The 21,867-nt window shown below is 41.0% G+C and overlaps 1 protein-coding gene across 2 annotated transcripts in view; it reads right to left on the bottom strand.

Moving 5' to 3' along the window:
* GRM5 (glutamate metabotropic receptor 5) overlaps positions 1–21,867 on the bottom strand; it is a 580,379-nt gene that overhangs the window by 109,380 nt on the left and 449,132 nt on the right. The gene's annotated exons all lie outside the window — the stretch shown is intronic.

The raw sequence follows: 21,867 nt of genomic DNA on the forward strand, positions 1-21,867 counted from the left end.
GGCCTAGTGGTTAGAGTGGTGGACTTTGGTCCTGGGGAACTGGGTTCAATTCCCACTGCAGGCACAGACAGCTCCTTGTGACTCTGAGCAAGTCACTTAACCCTCTATTGCCCCAGGTACAAATAAGTACCTGTATATAATATGTAAGCCGCATTGAGCCTGCTATGAGTGGGAAAGCGTGGGGTACAAATGTAACAACAACATGGAACGTTGCTACTATTGGAGATTCTAGATGGAATGTTGCTACTATTGGAGATTCTGTTGCTACTATTTGAGATTCTACATGGAATGTTAATGTTGCTATTCCACCAGCAACATTCCATGTAGAAGCCTGCCCTTGCAGCCGCGCAGGCTTCTGTTTCTGTGAGTCTGACGTCCTGCACGTCAGACTCACAGAAACAGAAGCCTGCGCGGCTGCAAGGGCAGGCTTCTACATAGAATGTTAAGGAGTGGCCTAGTGGTTAGAGTGGTGGACTTTGGTCCTGGGGAACTGGGTTCAATTCCCACTGCAGGCACAGACAGCTCCTTGTGACTCTGGGCAAGTCACTTAACCCTCCATTGCCCCAGGTACAAATAAGTACCTGTATATAACATGTAAGCCGCATTGAACCTGCTATGAGTGGGGAAAGCGCGGGGTGTAAATGTAACAAAACTAAAAAAGGCTCCTTTAATAACATTCAAAAGATATCTTTCTGAAGTATTAAAAATTACTGAACAATTGTTTCCACCTGTAGCAAGGATTTATTATTTGGCTCCCTATGTTAAGAAACCAAGTGAGCACATAATACCATCTATGGAAACCCCATTTGAGGAGCTAAATTTGAATTTATCACAAACAATTGAAGATGAACTATGTGGAGTACAACCTGCTACATTAATTATAGACTTTGTTCTACAGCCGGATCGGGACTGGATCTTGAAAACTTTCTTTAAACATAGACATGAAGTCTTTCTGAATTGCAAAGTCAAAGTATTTCCTGATATTGCTAGACAAACTCAGAAAAGACGTCAGTCTTTTTTGAAATTTCGTGATCGTGTATTGTCACAGGGGGGAATTTTCTGGCTTAATTTTCCTTGCAAATGTGTTGTTAAATTTCAATCAATTAAATATGTTTTCTTTGAGAGTGATCAGTTAGCAAAATTCCTGGACTCCAGACAAGAACCAGCCGTAAACTCTCTTGTGCTTCCTCCATTGGTATCTACTCCGTGATAGGATAAGTGGGAACATGTTCTACTCATTTTTTCCTATGTTAACCAATTTTTGAATTGTGCCTTGCCTACAATTGTGGACTTAGCAGTAATTATCATTTAATAGATTTTCTTTATAAAATATTTTCTTGTATGGTATGGTAATACTCCTTTTCTGTACAAGTGTATCTTGTAAAATTCATTAAAATTACAAATAAATTAAAACTAAAAAAGGTAGTAGTGTTTTTGAACTTTTTGTGCATATACGAGAAAAATAATATAAGCACAAATTAATACGTGCAATGGGCGAAAATCAGTAAAGGGCACTCAAAGTTAGGCGCTGGGATGATCTTTGCGCTAAGCTAGCATTCTGCAGAGAGCACGTCGCGTTGAGCGCCCTTTATAGAATACTAGCTCAGCACGCATTTTGGACTAGAGGAGTTTGTTCATGAGAGTATCACTTTGTTCAATCGTGTGTGAAGGGACAACACGGCGGTGCGAAACATCGCTTCAAGCATGTGTATTGAATTCTACAATACGGTTGTACCTTATCTGCTACGCTTTGTGACCCCTGACGCAGGCGCTGGGCGCCGAAACACGGACCGTGTCGGGTCCATTCAAGGATTGTTTTCAACAAAATATATGGAGTGGAGGAGTGGCCTAGTGGTTAGGGTGGTGGACTTTGGTCCTGGGGAACTGAGTTCAATTCCCGGCCCAGGCAGCTCCTTGTGACTTTGGGCAAGTCACTTAACCCTCCATTGCCTGCCATGAGTGGGAAAAAGTGCTGGTAAAAATAAAGATGCTCCCCTTTTTTTGAAGGCCCCTGGTACTTTTTGTTTTTTTTTACTTTGGTTTGTACTTTGCTCCCTCTCTTTGCTATACAGATAAGATGCTTCTGGACATTCATTTAAATATATTAGATTGGATAAATATCAATCTGCTATTTTCTACATCGAACGCACTGGATCGTGGAACACCTTACCTTTTGATTTAAGGACCATAGGTTCTATCATACAATTCAGAAAGCACCTGAAAGCTTTCGTATTTGCTCAGGTATTCCCTGTTTAATTTATTGGCTCGGTTTGATTGATTCTGCTCATGGCGCAGTAGATTTTAGGGTTATTTATTGTCATTTGTGATTATGTCTGTCTTTCATATTGTGTATGTTTTATTGTTTGTCCCCCACCTAGGATGGAAAGATAGAGCATATTATAAGGTGTTTTTTTTTTTTTTAAATAAATGAATATTGCCAACCTGAAATCTTTTATAAGCATTTGGTAGGTAAAAATGAATAAGCTGCAAACAATATAACATTTTTACAAAAAATGAACATAGCATAGCAGAATATAAGGCTTTTTCAAGGAAATGACCTTTCCCCATTCTGTAGCTATGGAGGAATATCTTAATTGAATAAATTATTATGACAGCTGGAGGTATTTCTGGTATTACGCATGTTACTGAAGATTATGCAAGTAGAAATATTATATACTGTAAAGTAATAGGGTTTTAAGTTAAGCATATGACAGGTGGGGGATGCTGAATAATGAACATTGCCCCTCATCCTGGATCCATTCTTAAGTTTCCACCCACCCAGTATGCTAATTATAGCTTTGGAGATTTAAAAACACCTCCCCCTGATAACTAGCATCACTGCAGCTACATTATTAGAGGTTACTGTGTGATTAGCACACACTAAATGCTAAAAGCACCCATAGGAATATATGGGCATCTACTACTACCACTTATCACTTCTATAGCGCTACAAGGCATACGCAGCGCTGTACAAATGAAAAGACAGTCCCTGCTCAAAGAGCTCACAATCTAAATAGGACAGGCAAACAGACAGAACAACTAAGAGGTAAGGGAATTAAAGAGGTGGGGATAAAAGGGTACAGGGCAAGTGAGTAGTGGTTAGGAGTCAAAAGCAGCGTCAAAGAGGTGGGCTTTTAGCCTGGATTTGAAAACGGCCAAAGACGGGGCTAGACGTACAGGCTCGGGAAGTCTATTCCAGGCGTGAGGTGCAGCGAGATAAAAGGAACGGAGTCTGGAATTAGCAGTAGAGGAGAAGGGGACAGACAAGAGAGATTTATCTACAGAGCGGAGTATCTGAGGGGGGTGTAGGGAGAGACAAGAGTAGAGAGGTACTGGGGAGCGGCAGAGTGAATGCACTTATAGGTCAGTAAGAGAAGTTTGAATTGAATGCGGGAACAGATAGGGAGCCAGTGAAGTGACTTGAGGAGAGGGCTAATGTGAGTATCTCTAGAATTTAACACATGCATATTTAATGCATGCACTAAAAACGCTAGTGCGCCTTTGTAAAAGGACCCCTAAATAAGATTTAACTGTTGCATCTGGAAGAGGATCTAAGTCCTCACATAAGTTGAAATCATCTAATGAAATCACATGACTAAAATGCATGCTGGAATATAGCAACTCTTCTATAACGGAAAATAATTCAGTGAACCAAATACCTAGTGAGAAAAATAATTCCAAACAAATTGCTAGATTTGCAGAAATTAATAAGAAGACAGCCTCAAAGTTATCACTATCTGTCAATCCCTGACAGGAAATCATAAATGCTTTCTTACACAAACTTAAGACCTTCACCTCTTCTATCAATTCAACAGTGAGTCACCCAAGTACAAGAAACAGGAGACAACTGATTAATTGGTAAAGGGTTCTCATCAAATAACCAGGACTCATAAAAACGAGAGAGCAACACCTAGTTTGAAAACATTGCATTGGCTTCCACTGGAAGTTTGCATCCCAGTGGCATAGCTAGGTGGGGCCACGGGGGCCTGGCCCCCCCCCCAAATATCATCTGGGCCCCTGGTTTTGCTGGCGGGGGTCCCCCACCCCCGCCAGCTGAAGCCTTCTTCAGCGCTGGTCTCCGGCGCGCCGCATTCCCTGCCCTGTGCTCTTTTTCTTCCTAACGTCCCGCACGTTCCTTTAAGTGAAACTGAGCATGCTCAGTTTCACTTAAAGAAGCGTGCACAGGACGTCAGCAAGAAGAAAGAGCAGGGCAGCGAACGCGGCTAAGGCTTCAGCTGGCGGGGGTTTGCTTTTTTGAGGGGAACGATGAGGCGGTAAGGGGAAGCGGAGGATGTGAGGGGGAGTTGTGAGGCGGCGGGGGGAGACTAAAATGTGCCCCCCCACCTCGGGCTCTGGCCACGCCCCTGTTGCATCCAGTTTAAATTGTGCACTATGGGGTCCTTTTCTGAAGCGGCAGTAAGCCCGACGTGGGCTGCTCACTAAAAGGGAAGTACCGCCGAGCTACCAAAGCACCCCGGCGGTAGTTCCCTCCCCCAGCATGCGCCATTTCCAGCGCTGCAAAAATATTTCAATTTTTGTAGCACCAGTGTGTACCTGGCGGTAAACAGGCAGTGCCTCACGCTGCCATGTTACCGCCGGGTTAGCGCGGGAGCCCTTACCGCCACCTCAATGGGTGGCAGTAAGTGCTCCCCCCTGAAATGGCCGCACAGCAAGTGCTTCACTTGCCGCACGGTCATTTCTTTAAGAAACCTGCCTTTTACCCGCTGCTGACTCGCTGGCCCCCTTTTGCTGCAGCTTCATAAAAGGACCCCTATGATTTTTAATATATTATATGGTAATGCTCCATTTTATATGCTAGAATTGATTGGTTTACTATCATCAATCAGATCTGCTGCAGCCAGGAAACCAATGCTGCAACAATTTCCTAGTCCAAAGGGCCTCCATTCGAAAACGTTTCTCAACTAGCTTTGCTTATTTTACCGCACAAGTACGGAATGCCATTCCCATTCAAATAAGAGCAATTGCAAAAAAAAAAAAACAACTGAAGGGTTTTCTTTAAAAAAAAAACAACAAATTGGGTTTTATCTGATAAAATTGTTTGTTTTTTCTCTAGAGACTGTCTGGTCTTCTTATCTTGTAATCTGCATCAACTTTGAACGGCTTCTGTGGAATATACGAGAATTTCGGTATTGATATTGGTATTAGGATTCAGGAATGGATAACAAATGAAGCTTATAATCAATAAGCAGCTTCGTGCATTACAGTCCCTTGCAGATCTCGCATTAAGTAAGAAAATAGAAACATTGCAATAAATATGAGGAAGACCGACCATAACAGAAACAAGTGTCTGAGGTACAACTGATTGAAGTAGATTCAGTCTTTGTATCCTGGCCAGATCATCACAGCAAGCACGGCCATGCGAAAAGTTGAGCTGTCATAAGGGAGTTGAAATATAATACAGTTCATGTAGCTGCTGCCAAGAAAATAGTTGAAAACTTATGGTATTGCTATCAAGCATCTGGATCTGATATCTGTATCTCCAGGACCAGCCATTAAGGCGGAAAGAATTTCATCACAGGTAAATGGAGGGATGGGGTGGGGGATGGGGCATCCCCGTCATCTTTAATGTAGTTTGGAAAACTCTCTGTATGTGTTAGATTTCCTAAATTGCACTACTGTCTTAGATCGCACAAAATATAGTCAATGCACGTTCGTTTTTTTAAAGGTCCCATTTTCAGCTTGGAGAAGAGACGGCTGAGGGGAGATATGATAGAAGTGTATAAAATAATGAGTGGAATGGATCGGGTGGATGTGAAGCGACTGTTCACGCTATCCAAAAATACTAGGACTAGAGGGCATGAGTTGAAGCTACAGTGTGGTAAATTTAAAACGAATCGGAGAAAATTTTTCTTCACCGGAGAACGTGGTACGGGCGGTTAGCTTGACGGAGTTTAAAAAGGGGTTAGATAGATTCCTAAAGGACAAGTCCATAGACCGCTATTAAATGGACTGGAAAAATTCCTCATTTTTAGGTATAACTTGTCTGGAATGTTTTTACGTTTGGGGAGCGTGCCAGGTGCCCTTGACCTGGATTGGCCACTGTCGGTGACAGGATGCTGGGCTAGATGGACCTTTGGTCTTTCCCAGTATGGCACTACTTATGTACTTATGTACTTATGTGTAAAACACAATGTTAATGTGTGTTAATGCACACTAATGCAGCAATGCATTTCAGCCAATCTAGTCCCGTACTGCATTCATCATGCTGTGTTTTTATTTCTGCAAGTATTGCATGTCCCCTCATTATGGCACGTCAATGCGACAAGGAAGTGTTACCATGACAATCTACTGCAGCACATGCTGCTCATGTAACATTTTGCAGCTCTATGATTTTCACATCTTTTGTCAACGACAATCCCCAGCAATTAACACAGGTTGAAATGCTACTTAGAATCAGCTTACGTTTATAGCGCAGAATATTATCCATTATATAACCAGAAAGCAAAAACATGCATAGAATACTATAACAGGTTTTCATTCATTTCAGTTTCTTTTTTATTATCTTTTTTTTGTTTTGTTTTCCTTTCAAATTATTTCTGTCCATTATTTTCCTCTCTTCTCCCCTCACAGAACTTGTATAGAATCTTATTAAGGTTAATTTGTACATTCATTAGGCTGCTGCCCAGTCTTTTCTGCTTCGCAAAATCTGTTCACAGCCCACATAATTATTTTGGAAACTGCTGTTCTACCCACATGCAATCATTCTCCTGCCAAGTTCCCTGGCTGATTGCATATTAGCAGATATTTTGAGATGTCTTACGAACTTCAGAATTTTTCTGCTTCTCATTAGTTGTGCAATGTAACTACGTCTCCCTAAAATAAACCAGGGAGAAAAATGTAGTTATAACTTATGTTGCTGCCAGTGATGCAAGTGGTACTCAGAAGTGTCAGGGCTAGGTCCCAGTTTCTAAAGATATCCATGAAACAAGGTCTGATTTTGAACTACCTCCCCCCCCCCCCCCCAAGGGAGGGGTTGGAGGGAGGGTTACATTGGCCATCAATAAGTAGAATTATGTACCTGAAAAGCCCATATCGCGTGCAGGAAGGTTGCTTTTTACACATTCGGAGCCTACAGAAATCTGTGGAGTGTCGTACAGTTCAAACAGCTAATCTGAGCTGTGAACTGCGTGGGCAGGAGAGGCACCAGCAGCAGGAAGAGCAGGTTAAAAAAGCACCAGGCCTGTCACATCATCAATTCTATTCTCCTGCTGTCAGCCGGAGTGGGGACCCGAAATGAAAACTTGTACAAGGGCCCAAGTACTCATTGCTCCACCCACAGGAGCCAAGGGAAGCCCAAGGTTAAAAGAATAGTGTGCTAGAAATAATTCAGGGTATGCTGGAGCTGAAAGGAACCTCCTTTAATGCAGGGGCGTAGCCAGACAACAGATTTTGGGTGGGCCTAGGCAAGAAGTGGGTGGGCACCAAGTGTTCTCCCCTTCACCCACAACCAAAAAAAATCTCAGCTGGCAGGAAAATGCTTCTTTTCACCTTAGCAGTCTGCAGTAGACATGCACTGAAAACTGAGCATGCACAGGTGCCGGAATCGTGGAGAATAGAGTTTTCATTACCATCAGGGGGAAGTCTTCAGCTGGCGGAGCTTGGGATCCCCACCTGCTACCGCTAATACGTATGTTACTGTTGGGTGGGCCTGAGCCCTAATTGGGTGGGCCCTGGCCCACCCAGGCCCACCTGTGGCTACGCCACTGCTTTAATGTAGCTACAACAGTGGTTTATATGAGCTAGTGTAGGCTGGGACTGCCTGTCTCTTCTCCCAAAGAATTGCCCTAAGCTTCCAGGGACAGATAGCTAAAGCAACAATCTCTACTCTCACCAAAAAGATCCTACAAAAACGAATAATTTGACATCATTCTTTGAAATATTTAGCTTTAAACAGTGCGTTTTTTCAAGCAAAAAAGGTGCTGGTACTCAAATGCTTGGCCACCCTTCAAGAGTGGAGTGATCACTGAGGGACCCACCCCATAATAGCCAGGCCCCCTGCAACCAGTCACAGAATCTATGACAAGGCAGATTGGTGTGTAGAGCCTGAGCTCTTTCATTAAAACTTATGGATACATAGGTCAATTTTAGCAGACAATGAAAAAGGTGCCGGTACTCAGTACCCCCAAGTACCCCCTCAAAAAAAGCCCTGGCTTTAAATTAATATTGTAATTTTGGATCACCTGAGTTAACAGCAACAGAACTTCCCTCCGGAGCCGATTACAAGATAAATTATAAAGCGATACAAAATCCTGCAAAAATACTACTCCGAGTCTCTAGCAAACCTGTCACACCGTAACATCCGTGCCTGAACTCAAACAGTACCAATCCTACCAATGAAAAGGCAGCACTACAAATATTATACAATGTTCTAGAACACTGATACACCTTTTACTGGGAAAACAGAACAAGCAGGACTGCTACCAATCTCTACACAGAAAACTACATGCTAGCAGAATATCGCAAGTCACACACACAAAATATAGACAGGCCCAACACTAAATACAAAATGAGGGGCCAAAAATTAGAAATAGAAATACATGAACAACAAACAATTTAACTGAAAACCCCACTGGAGATATAGAAACGGATATGCTTTTCCTCTTATACTGAGCAAAATACAAACAGATCAGAGATGCATATTTCCCAAAGCTGAACTATTCCAATTTATAAATTCAGGATAAAATATGTTTTCTCTCTTTGTTGTCTGGGCATTTTATTTTACTATTTATATTGGTCCTAGTCTCTATTTTCTGCTTTCTTGTATCCGTCTCCTTTTCCCACGGTTTGTGTGGAAATCACTTGTATATGCATAGACCTATGAATTAACATGTGTATAATCAATTTGAGAATGTAAATAATGGTTTAGCACTTGTACAGATGACAATTCTATCACAGGACACCTGCTAAGAGCCTATTTTATAAAGGAACACAGGGGGGTCTTTTACTAAGGCACTCTAGTGTTTTAAGCGCACTCTAAAAATAGGCACGCGCTAAACGCTAGAGACGCCAATGTATTTCTATGGGTGTCTCTAGTGTTTAGTGTGTGCCTATTTTTAGCGCGCACTAAAAATGCTAGCGCGCCTTAGTAAAAGACTCCCTTAGGCTCCTACTTTTCTTTATATGCCTGAGTATAAACATTCCTATCATTTAAATGTGAGACATAGGACTAGTGTAAGTATTAGCACCAAAGTGCTGGAGATCTGTATAACTTGCAGTATTCTATTAGTTACTTGTAGTAAGTTTGAGTCCTACTAATGTATATACCCCCTTGCAATTACACACTACCTCCCTCAGATTCTATAAACAGCGACTAAACTTAATTGCTTAACAAGCCAATCAGCACCAATAACTGGCTGCTAACAACCAATTATTGGCATTAATTGGCATTATTTAGGATTTACATGTGGATCATATTCTTTAACAATCCATGTATAAATCTTAATGTGCAAAAATTGGGGGGGGGGGGGCATGGCTAGGGGCATTTCAAGTACGTTCCACCATTTTATGCACATAAATATAGAATTCAGCCAAACTGAATTTAGGTGCTGGCATTTACATCTACTTTTAGCGGGCAAAATTGTCAGTGCCTAAAGTTAGGCGAGTTAGGCGAGATGTAATTATAAAAATGATAATAAAAACGGACATAAAATTTGGTAAATGCAAGCATAAGCGATAAATGTTGATACCAAAAAGAAACCATTGCTGAGATATCATTGAAAATGTTTCGTACCTTCAAATTGGCAAACACAGATAATCCAATCAAAAGTGCTTATGTAATAAATCAATCTGGATGGAACTCAGGATAAGAGCTATAAAAAACTATAGAAACAAAAAGTATTACATTTGTAAAATAACATTATGAGAATAAGCCATTAAATAGTGTGATGTAAACTTGAACGATTAATATGTACCGATTATATGTGAAAAAACCTGTCATATAAGCTACAAACATGAAGTGTTGAAGGGAACAAGAGTTACCAGACTTTATTGTTACAGAACACTCTATATTATTGTAATAATATAATATGAAGTAATGCGTGTCTGTCGCGGGATATAGTGAAATAGAAGAAAAAAATGTAGTAATACGGAACAACCCAATCGCCTAAACAGCTCGATGGCCATTAAAAATACAAAAATATAAAGATATAACATAAGAGGCTACAGGTCGGATGAATAATAATGGAATTAGTAAAAAACACATAATGTATGTGAAAATTCTAAAAGGATCGATGTAAAACTTAGAACCTCACCGCTGAGTCTGTCCAAATACAGCGTAAGTCTCCAAATCTGTGAAAAAGCCGGCTATAATGAAAACGCTGCTATTTAAAAGGAACGGAATGACGTAATGATCTGTTTGAAGCAATGAATGGTATATACAGACCGTATGCGCCAGTACAAGCGCTAAAATTCAAAAGTAAACAAAATGACGTTGCAACCGTCAAAAGCAATCAGTGACGTGTACAGTATCAGAGCCGAAGCTTGAATGACATGCAGGCAAACATGATACTCAAAAACAGCTGAGAGACGAAGATGAAGCATTGGGCGATTGCGGTCCAAATGCTTTACAAAATAAAAGGGGAGGAGACCCATAATAATAAAAAAATATGTATGTGAGCTGAAGCTTTACCATTAGTACTAATCCGTAATAAATAAGAATACTAATATGTTAAAACAAAAAGACAAACGTCAACACCCGTCTGAAAATAGACGATATAAATTGTTATAGACATCCAAACAAGTCCCAATATAACTCAAAATATATCACCGGATACTGCAATTCCGAAAGCACTAAAGATAAATGAATGAAAATGAGAAATGAATGAGATGAAAATAAAAATGAACTTATAATGTATGAACTGTAAACATCATTTGAGCAACGTAGAATCACCTAATGATGAATGTAATGAATGAAATATATGTATAATTCAAAAAATATGATTCAAAGGATAACAAATTGTAAAATAACATTGCATATAACGCAGATATATAATGAATAAAAATAATAATAGCCAATTGGAAAATTTTGCAACCAAAAATTGTAAATCAAATTAAGGGTAATAGATGGAAAACAGATGTTCGTATGTGCCAATTTGAAGTTAACAAATAAAAACGGAAAATATTCATCACAAGAAGTGTATGAGTTCTAAATCCTTATTTAAACCATTCGGAAATTCTGAATTTAATTCATAAATAGCACGCTGTTCAGCTCTTAACAACGTGGTATCCAAATTACCACCACGCCAACCGCTTTTAAAAGTTTTAAAAATAAAAAATTTTATATCATCACAATTATGTTCAGCCTGTATCCAATGCTCGACCAATGGTGCTGTCTTAATTTGTCTCTTAATGCAGCTACGGTGTTCTATGATCCTAACTTTGATCATCCTACTGGTCTTACCAACATATATCAAACCGCATGGGCATAAGATTATGTATATCACATTCTGTGTTTTGCAATTGCTACTAAAATTTAATTTATAACATTTCTTAGTAATAGGATGAACAAATGCTTGAAGGGTTAGTGAATGAACACAAACTGAACATGTGTTACATGGCTGATGACCAGTCTTTGCTTCAACAGATTGATCAAGTGTGGGAAGAGCTGATGGGACTAAATGATCTCTTAAATTTGGGTTTCTTGACAATGCAAATGTTGGTGTGAGATTTCTAAAACAAGGAAGTGTCTGTATAATATGCCAATGTTTCTTAATGATAGCTTTAAAATGATGACTGTATGAAGAAAACCGAAAATTACATACAATGTCAGGAGTTCTTAGTGAATAATCATCCTACCATTCCCACGATTTATATTCTACCTAAAATTCATAAGAGTATGGAGAATCCTCCTGGACGTCCCATCATCTCGGGAAATGGCTCAATTTTAGAACCATTATCTATTTTTACTGATTTTTTCTTGAGACCATATATCCCTCTCATAAAATCATATGTACAAGATACAGCACATTTCATTAATATACTTGAGGAATATGATGGAGATCTGGAAGGACTAGTCTTAGTTACCTTAGATATTGAGTCTCTGTACACCAATATCCCACAACTAGAAGCATTAGCCATTATTGAAGAAACTATTTGCAATAGACAGACCAATACTAGAATTCCCAACCGTTTGATTTTGGCTTTGGCCAGAAGGATGCTTGGCTGCATGGGAAGAGGAATGGCCTGCAGGAAAAGGGAGGTGATAGTGCCTCTGTATGAGTCTCTGTTAGGCCCTATTTAGAGTACTATCCAGCTTATTTTCGAAAGTGAAAGACACCCATATTTCGACCCAAATCAGGAGGTGGGCGTCTTTCTCCCGTGGGCGGCCAAATCGGTATAATCGAAAGCCGATTTTGGGCGTCTCCAACTGCAATCTGTCGTAAAAACAGACAAAGTTGATGGGGGCGTGTCGGAGGCGTGGTGAAGGCGGGACTTGGGCGTGTTTATCGGCCCAGGAGAGATGGGCGCGCTCGGCCGATAATGGAAAAAAGAAAGGCGTTTTTAGCATGAATTTAGGTCACTTTTTCTGGACCCTTTTTTTTCACGAACAAGTCCCAAATAAGTGCCCTAAATGACCAGATAACCAACGGAGGGAGTCGAGGATGACCTCCCCTGACTCCCCCAGTGGTCACTAACCCCCTCCCACCCAAAAAAAAGACCTTTAAAAACTTATTTTTCCAGCCTCTATGCCAGCCTCAAATGTCATACCCTGCTCCATCACAGCAGTATGTAAGTCCCTGGAGCAGTTGTTAGTGGATGCAGTGGACTTCAGCCAGGTGGACCAAGGCCCATCCCCCCCTACCTTTTATACTTGTGCTGGTAAATGGGAGCGCTCCAAACCGCCCCCAAAACCCACTGTACCCACATCTAGGTGCCCCCCTTCAGCCATAAGTGCTATGGTAATAGTGTAGAGTTGTGGGCAGTGGGCTTTGGGGGGATGTGGGGGGCTCAGCACCCAAGGGAAGGGAGCTATGGACTTGGGAGGTATTTTACTTTCTTTAAACAATTGTTACAAGTGCCTCCTAGGGTGCCTGGTTGGTGTCCTGGCATGTGAGGAGGACCAGTGCACTAGAAATCCTGGCCCCTCCCATGACCAAATGCCTTGGATTTGTTCGTATTTGAGCTGGGCGTCTTCGGTTTCCATTATCGCTGAAAAACAATATCACCCAGCTCAAATCCGCACAAATCCGATGCATTTGCCCGGCACAAACCGTATTATCGAAAAAAAAGATGGACGCCCATCTTTTTCGAAAATACGGTCTGTCCTGCCCCTTCACGTATGCGTTCTCGGAGATAGACATCCATGGAGATGGGCGTTCGCGTTCGATTATGCTCCTCTATGTGTGGTTCTGGAGACTGCACCCTCAAAAAGTTATAAACAGAATGTCCAGGTGGTGGCTACTAAAAATGGTCAGTCGGCTTCATCATAAAGCATATAGAGACAGATTCATAAACCTCAATATGTGTAGCTTGGAAGAAAGATGAGAGAGAGGAGATATGATTGAGACATTAAAATATCTCCATGGCATAAATGCACAGGAGGCAGGTCTCTTTGAACTGAAAGGAAGCTCTGGAATGAGAGAGCATAAGATGAAAGGGGATAGACTCAAAAGTAATCTAAGAAAGTACTTCTTTATCGAAACGGTGGTGGATGTGTGGTACAACCTGCCAGTGGAGGTGATGGAGACGAGGACTGTATCTGAATTCAGGAAAGTATGGAACAGGTATGTGGGATCTCTTAGGGGGAAGGAAAAGATAGCAGAAGATATAGATAGGCAGACTGGATAGGCCATATGGCCTTTATCTGCTGTCATTTTCTGTGTTTTTATGAGTAAAAGGGCCTGTTACATAGTAACATAGTAACATAGTAGATGACGGCAGAAAAAGACCTGCACGGTCCATCCAGTCTGCCCAAGAAGATAAATTCATATGTGCTACTTTTTTATTTGTACTGTCCTCTTCAGTGCACAGACCGTATAAGTCTGGCCAGCCCTATCCCCGCCTCCCAACCACCAACCCCGCCTCCCAACCACCAGCTCTGGCACAGACCCTATAAGTCTGCCCAGCACTATCCCTGCCACCCACCACCGGCTCTGGCACAGACCGTATAAGTCTGCCCAGCACTATCCCCGCCGCCCAACCACCAGCCCCGGCACAGACCGTATAAGTCTGCCCAGCACTAGCCCCGCCTCCCAACCACCAGCTCTGCCACCCATTCTAGGCTAAGCTCCTGAGGATCCCTTTCTTCTGCACAGGATTCCTTTATGTTTATCCCACGCATGTTTGAATTCCGTTAATGAGGATAAGGACATAGAAGAAAAACTGAACTAGTTTGTTTTGGGATATAAGCTGAAATCTTTCTTTAGGGGTCATATACTAATTTGCTTCTGGCTCATCTGCATCCACAGGTACATTTCTTAAGAAATGTTTCACATTGTGCCAAAAACGTCATGCTGTGGCAACAAGTGAACAATCTAAAAAAAAAAAAGCCCATTTGTGTGGTGGTGGTGGTGGTATGATTTAAAGGGCTCTCATGGCTGAATTGGAAACTTTAGACAGCTGGGGACCTCCAAGACTGGTAACCTAGGGGGTCTTCACCTATCAACACAGCATGACTATGATCGAACAGGACAACACAACACGCAATCTTCATCCATTCCGACACTCCATTTGTACCTCATACGATCACTATACACGGTTCAATACTATACAATGCTTCAATACAGCCACTCTGAATTCTCATCCCCTGTACTCTCACCACACTCATACCTCTACTCACAGAAAATGTATGCCTTTATGCTTTCTTGTTGTATGTACTGCCCCTTTTAGTTTCCCGTTGTTCCCCTAATGTTTAACTGCTCTTTTCCATTGTTATATTCCTAAATGACACTCTGAGTTTGTCTCGCCTAACTCCTCACAGTGTAATCCATAACCGAGTAGTAACAAACTGTATTTCTATCACTCACAACTTATTGTAAGCCACACTGAGCCCGCAAAAAGGTGGGAAAATGTGGGATACAAATGCAATAAAAAAAAAAAATAAATAAAAATAATACAACTTTGTATTTGTTATCTACTGACGGTACTATGTAAGCCACATTGAACCTGCAAATAGGTGAGAAAATGTGGGGTACAAATGCAACAAATAAATAAATAAAGATTAGCTCTAGTTATCTGCAGCAGGGCCCATTGGAATAAAATGGGACCTACTGCAGATAACTTGAGCTAACATTTAGTAAAAGACCCCCATAGAGAGCCATTTATCCCCTTCCCCTATCCCTGGACCCACCACCAGGGGGAATATATAGCCCTTGATGGTTCAGCCTTTCCTAGTCTCCATAACCTTTTAGACACAACTTGGGGTGTGGGGGGTGTTGGGGGTAGGGGAATGTTATTAATTTCCCCTGCTGAAGGCCCTTCCCTCAAGACAACAAACAGCTGAGGGCATTGTTACTGTAACTTATGAGAGACACATCAAGAAATTAAAGTCACAGGATTGGAGGTGTGGTTTTACTGTGGATCTATAATGTTTTGGAACATGAAATTGCTAGTTCTCCCTGTGGAAATAGGTAAATAGTGGAGTTTCGCAGGGATCTGCACTGGGAATAGAAGGGGTGGGGGGTAAACTTATTCATAACAACCAGAAAAAAAGTCCTAAGATTGAAATGGTCAAAACTACAGATCACATTAAATGCTTAAAGGTGTCAAAACAAACACAAATTGTGTAACCTGCAGAATGGGGAAACAGACACCTAAAATGCAAATAAAATGTTACATGACCATGGGGGAAAAGAATCAAAATTATATGTACACAAAACTGGATTTCATATTGAATACTACTACTACTACTACTACTAATAACATTTATATAGCGCTACCAGCCGCACGCAGTGCTGAACACTTGACATAGAGAGACAGTCCCTGCTCAAAGAGCTTACAATCTAAGTAGGCACAATGGGTTGTTTTGTTTCTTTTACATTTGTATGGGGGTTGTTTTGTTTTACTTTTGTATGGAGAGGTTTTAAGTTCATTTTTGGAGTTTTGATTTCATCTTTATTGAACACCATTTTTTTTTGTTATATTTGTACCCCACGCTTTCCCACTCATGGCAGGCTCAATGTGGCTTACATGGGGCAATGGAGGGTTAAGTGACTTGCCCAGAGTCACAAGGAGCTGCCTGTGCTTGAAGTGGGAATCGAACTCAGTTCCTCAGGACCAAAGTCCACCACCGTAACCACTAGGCCACTCCTCCACTGTTGCTACTATTGGAGATTCTACATGGAATGTTGCTATTCCACTAGCAACATTCCATGTAGAAGTCAGCCCTTGCAGATCACCAATGTGGCCGCGCAGGCTTCTGCTTCTGTGAGTCTGACGTCCTGCACAGAAACAGAAGCCTGCGCAGCCTTCTGCATGGAATGTTGCTAGTGGAATAGCAACATTCCATGTAGAATCTCCAATAGTAGCAACATTCCATGTCGAATCTCCAATAGTATCTATTTTATTTTTGTTACATTTGTACCCTGTGCTTTCCCACTCATGGCAGGCTCAATGCGGCTTACATGGGGCAATGGAGGGTTAAGTGACTTGCCCAGAGTCACAAGGAGCTGCCTGTGCTTGAAGTGGGAATCGAACTCAGTTCCTCAGGACCAAAGTCCACCACCGTAACCACTAGGCCACTCCTCCACTGTTGCTGTTGTGAGTTTTCTTTTTTAGTTTCTGAATGCATATGCTATTAGGCCTTACCACCAAGGAAACAATTCTTGAAGTTGCTGGAATCATCTGCTTAGTGTATAGTGGCAGTCAAAAAAGTAAACAGAATGCTAGACTGTATTCAGAAAGACAAGGTAAATAAAATTGAGAATACTATAATGTCTCTGCCTATATTTATGTACAAGCTTTGACTATTGCTGGCATTTTCTATCACTCATTTCAAAAAAGATATAGTAGAATCAGAAAAGGGGAAACAAAAATGATAAAGGAAACAAACAATTTCCTTCTGAAGGAAGACTAAAGAGGTTAAGTCTCTATGGGTCGGAGAAGAAATGGCTGAGAGGAGATATGATAGAAGTTTTTTATAAGTGGGAGGAAAAAAATAAAACAGGAAACAGTTATTTACGTTTTCAAATAGAACTAGGCGCACGGGACACTCCATGAACAAAAAAAAAGCAAATTTGAGGAAGGCAATTTTTCAGTCCATGCACAATTAGGGAGCTAAGTTTTAGGCAGCGATACAGCCATAGTGTGCATTATTTGCCCCTTAATGCATGTTTAAGGGCTTTAATGTAAATTTTGGTGCGGTACCACAGGGCTTTTTAGGTTAATGCGCTATATAGTAATTAGATGCAAAACATTTCATTACTATGAAAATTCCATAACCTGGGCTTATTTTACTGTCCAGGAAACATCCCCCCACCTGATCAAGGGCCCCACCCAATCAACAACCCCCTGGAAAAAGCTTTCTCAATCAAGGTCCCTCTCCATATCCCTTTACCTATCAGTTCATGTCTCTAGTGGTCCAGGAGGTTCTGGGGCAGGAGTGAATCTCAGTCACTCCTGTCCTTGCAGGTGTTGGGTTCAGAATGACACCAGTGGTCCCCATGATGGTCTTGTGGTACTACCTCTAGGGGTCAGGTTGCTCTATATTTGCCATTTGCCCTTATATGGCAACCTGGCCCCTAGTGGTAGATGGAGACTACCACTAGGAGTCACCAATGACATTTTGAATCCAGTACCTGCAAGGGCTGGAGGGATGACAGATTGATCTTGCATTGGGAGCATGGACATGTGCTAGTAGACTTAGGGGGGGGGGGGGCTAGTCCTGTTGAAGAGAGTTCTTTATTGAAACTGTGAGTAGGGGGTATTGTTTAGGGGGGCTTGACTGGAGGGGTGCCTTGATTAAGGGGGTGTTGATTGGGCAGGGTTTGGTTGGGGGTGTTGATCAGGGAACTGACAGCACACACAGCCCCTTTAAAATGCAGCCGAGGACCATCAGGCCTTGGATTTGTGACTCTGCGCTCCTAGGATGCTAGAATAATAACGCTACTTGTGAGGTGGGGCTGACAAGCAGCGTTTTTCATTTACCACGGGAGTCAGTAACTTGCAGTCCTGAACTATGACCAGTTGGTGATTCAGAGGTAAATCAGTGTGCAATAAAAGCCCAACTTTTCCCACATCGTGATAACTATCCCCTTAAGCTTTGAAATAGGTTGCCAGAGAACGTGGTCAAACTTAACAGCATAGTAAGTTTTATAAAAGGTTTGGACAATTTTCTGGAGGACAGATTCGTTTACATTTATTAACCAGGCACGCATTAGGTTCACCAATTCCTACGTCTGGGAATGACTAACAGGGAAGAGAACTTCTACATACTTTCAAGTGAATTAGACAAACTACGGTTGCAGACAAGATGCTGGGCCCATTGGATGACTGGTCGGACATAGATGACACCTGTTATATTTTTATGCTGTTAAATACAGTCGGTAATGCCTCTATTTTTCAAAACTGATCAGCTTACGTGCCATTTGCATATGTAAAACTGGGAACTTGGGGCTAAGCGAATTGCTAATCATTTGCAGTTGTAGCAACACCATCAAACTATAGAATTCTCAAGATATAATACCCTGGGTTCATCTGTTGCAAGTCATGCTTTCGGCTACAGTATTACATTGTGTTTAGCTAACAGAATTTACTAAAAAAAAAAGCCCTAAGAACTTCATTTTGTCAGTCTTCCATCTACACTGAGGCCATCTGTTGGCTACTTAACACTGTCAATAAATGCCAAAAGCAGGTTAAATGCACACTAAATAATGCTTCTCATATACATTATGCCAACCTAGTCTAGTTTGCGTGATTGACTTTGTTTTTAACAGAAAGAAAAAACAAAACAAAAAGACATTTCATGTGTGCATATCGGAGTCCTTTTACTGAGCTGTGATAGAAAGTGGCTTTTGCACACCCTTATGCGAGTTTTTCCTGCGTGCTAAGGTTACTTTTGCTTCAGATGGAAAATGGCCAGTTTTCCAGTTTCCCCAATTAATGGCTATGCTATAAATCCTCTTGGCAAACCAGAAAAATTTCACACTTCAAGTCTCCACTCCAAGCTGAAGAAATATGTGTTCTACTAACTGCCATATACAGAAAAACATACCATTATTCCACAAAAAGAATAATAATATTATTCTAATAATATGAGACTGATGAGAAAAACAGAGGACAATAAATGTAGGTACTAAGGAATCCTTTTACTAAAGGGTTGCCACATGGCAACCTGAAACTACAGCCAGCCCAACGTGGCCACTCTTCATTGGCTCCCTATCCGTTTCCGCATTCAGTTCAAACTCCTCTTACTGACTTACAAATGCATTCACTCTGCAGCTCCTCAATACCTCTCCACGCTCATCTCTCCCTACACTCCTCCCCGGGAACTCCGCTCACTGGGCAAATCTCTCTCATCTGCACCCTTCTCCTCCACTGCTAACTCCAGATTCCATTCCTTCTATCTTGCTGCACCGTATGCCTCGAATAAACTTCCTGAGCCGGTACGCCAAGCCTCATCTCTGGCCATCTTCAAATCTAGGCTAAAAACCCACCTCTTCGATGCTGCTTTTAACTCCTAAACCTAAACCTTCAACTGTCCCCTATCCCTGATATGTCCTGTCTGTCCTAACCCTTATCCCTTACTTGTCCTGTCTGTCTGTCATAATTAGATTGTAAGCTCTATTGAGCAGGGACTGTCTCTCTATGTTCAAGTGTGAAGCGCTGCGTACGTCCGGTAGCGCTATAGAAATGATAAGTAGTAGTAGTAGTAGTAACCTGCATAAATAACATTGCAATAGTCAAGCTTAATAAATGGAGACCACATATTATATAATGAAAACATATAAATACAAAGTACAAGAAGTTACAAGAATATTTTTCCTCGGGTGCTATAATGGCAGTATGCTGTTTTTCCTAATGTGGGATTAACATGTTATCACTGAGCACCAATCAAACTTAAATATTGTTAAGTTTTTTAAATCTTTGAATTTATAAGTTTTCATTACATAATATGTGGTCTCCATTTATTTTGTAGCATATATTCATTTTTGAGATGTGTATAGTTGATAAATACGCCAATAATTTTTTTGTCTTGAGGAATAGTCAACTTTAGACATGAATAAGGAGAGAATGAGAGCATGGAAGGAATCGTGATCAAAGAACTTCTGAACACACCGAAGCTGACTTAGAGAGTAGAAACAAGATTTAACGAGGGAGGAAATGTATGGTCAAAAGACAATTATATCAATTGTCACACCAAGGTAATGAAAAGTGTTGACTGGCATGATGGATGAACCTATGAGTTGAAGAACAGAGGAGGGACAAATGGAATTGCCAGTGATCCAGCATGCTACGATTTTGTCAGGATTTAGAACCATGCTACGTGAAATAATCCAGTGAGAAACAACATCTATACAAGATTGGAGAGGGGTGGTGCAAGGTGTTTCCAGGTCAACATAATAAATCAGGAGAATGTCATCAGTGTAGATCAGGGGTTCTCAACCAGGTCCACAGGACCTTACCGCTAGATCAATGGATGACGTTAAGGGCTCAGGCTGGTTTTAGATGCGCTGGTTTCAGTTTTACTGCATGCCCTTTTCCCGTCCCATGAAAAAAAGCCCTTTTTTGCAGACACAGTAAAAACTGGCCCGGAATGCACCCAAAACACATGCCTACACTGCCGCAGGCCACATTTTACTGTGGCTTAGTAAAAGGACCCCTGAATTTGGCAGATTTTATAACCGATTTGTGTTTCGCCAGTGCTTTCCTCCATTCAGTTTTGTTTTGTTCGTTTTTGCTGCTCTCAATGCTCTATCTTACCTCCTATATTGCTAGCCATCCCTCACGTTATAGAGGTCTAAGGAAGAGATGTTTATTAGTTGTTCTCTTGTCTATGTTTCCTTTTTGAATTTTTTCTCTCTGTATTGATGATACAAAAGGTATAATTGGATATTTGTTAAAATTAAATAAAGGGTATTTTAAAAAAGAAGCAGAGTCCTTTTCAAGTTACCAGTTTTGTTCAAAGAACTAGCTCAAAGTAATTAAGTAAAAGTACAAATAAATGTATATTTTAATACTTACGTAAAAATAAAAAGTATAGTGAAGAACATATTAAAAACTTTAAAGTGAAGGTAAAAATGTTATTGCCTAATATAATAATTTTGAGTAAAAAGTAAAGTAGCACAACTACAATGAATGGAACTATTGTTAACGTTTTTATCCAAATAACTTTATTGCTTTACAATTCAAACCACTTTGCTTTTAGTAAAACTAAATAGAAAATGACTGTCACCAATGCAAGTGCACTTGTGAGTCATCAATCCAGCACAGCTAGAAAGGAGTACAGTCTGATAAAAAGTTTCTTCAAATCAGACCAGGCTGAAAAAATACTGATGTCTTCTGACAGGGTCTGCAGATGTTGACTAAAACACTTGACTTCCATGAAGCAAATAATTCTTTGTCTTCATCATTGTCATTATCATCTGCATTAGAAATAGCGCTGTATAACTCATCATTTGCATCTTCATCTTGTTATCGTTGCCATGCTGTCCAATTGCAGAGAAGGCTTTCACAAAGCTGGAATCATTGTCTGTTGTTCTTCTAACAATGTTTCATCTGTTGGCAAAGTCTGGTTGAATATCTTAGAGAACTGATTCAAGAATATTAAATGTGTGGGAACATTTTAGTCTTAAGGCCAGACAAGCAGACTTCCTCTCCAAAGACTCTATCAATCCAGTGCAGTCACCCAGGGGGAAAATTTTCCATGGGATGACCAGCAGTCTGTTGTGGTAGAGACATATACTTGATCAC

The sequence above is a fragment of the Microcaecilia unicolor genome, chromosome 4, assembly GCF_901765095.1.
Source record: "Microcaecilia unicolor chromosome 4, aMicUni1.1, whole genome shotgun sequence".
Classification (NCBI taxonomy): domain Eukaryota; kingdom Metazoa; phylum Chordata; class Amphibia; order Gymnophiona; family Siphonopidae; genus Microcaecilia; species Microcaecilia unicolor.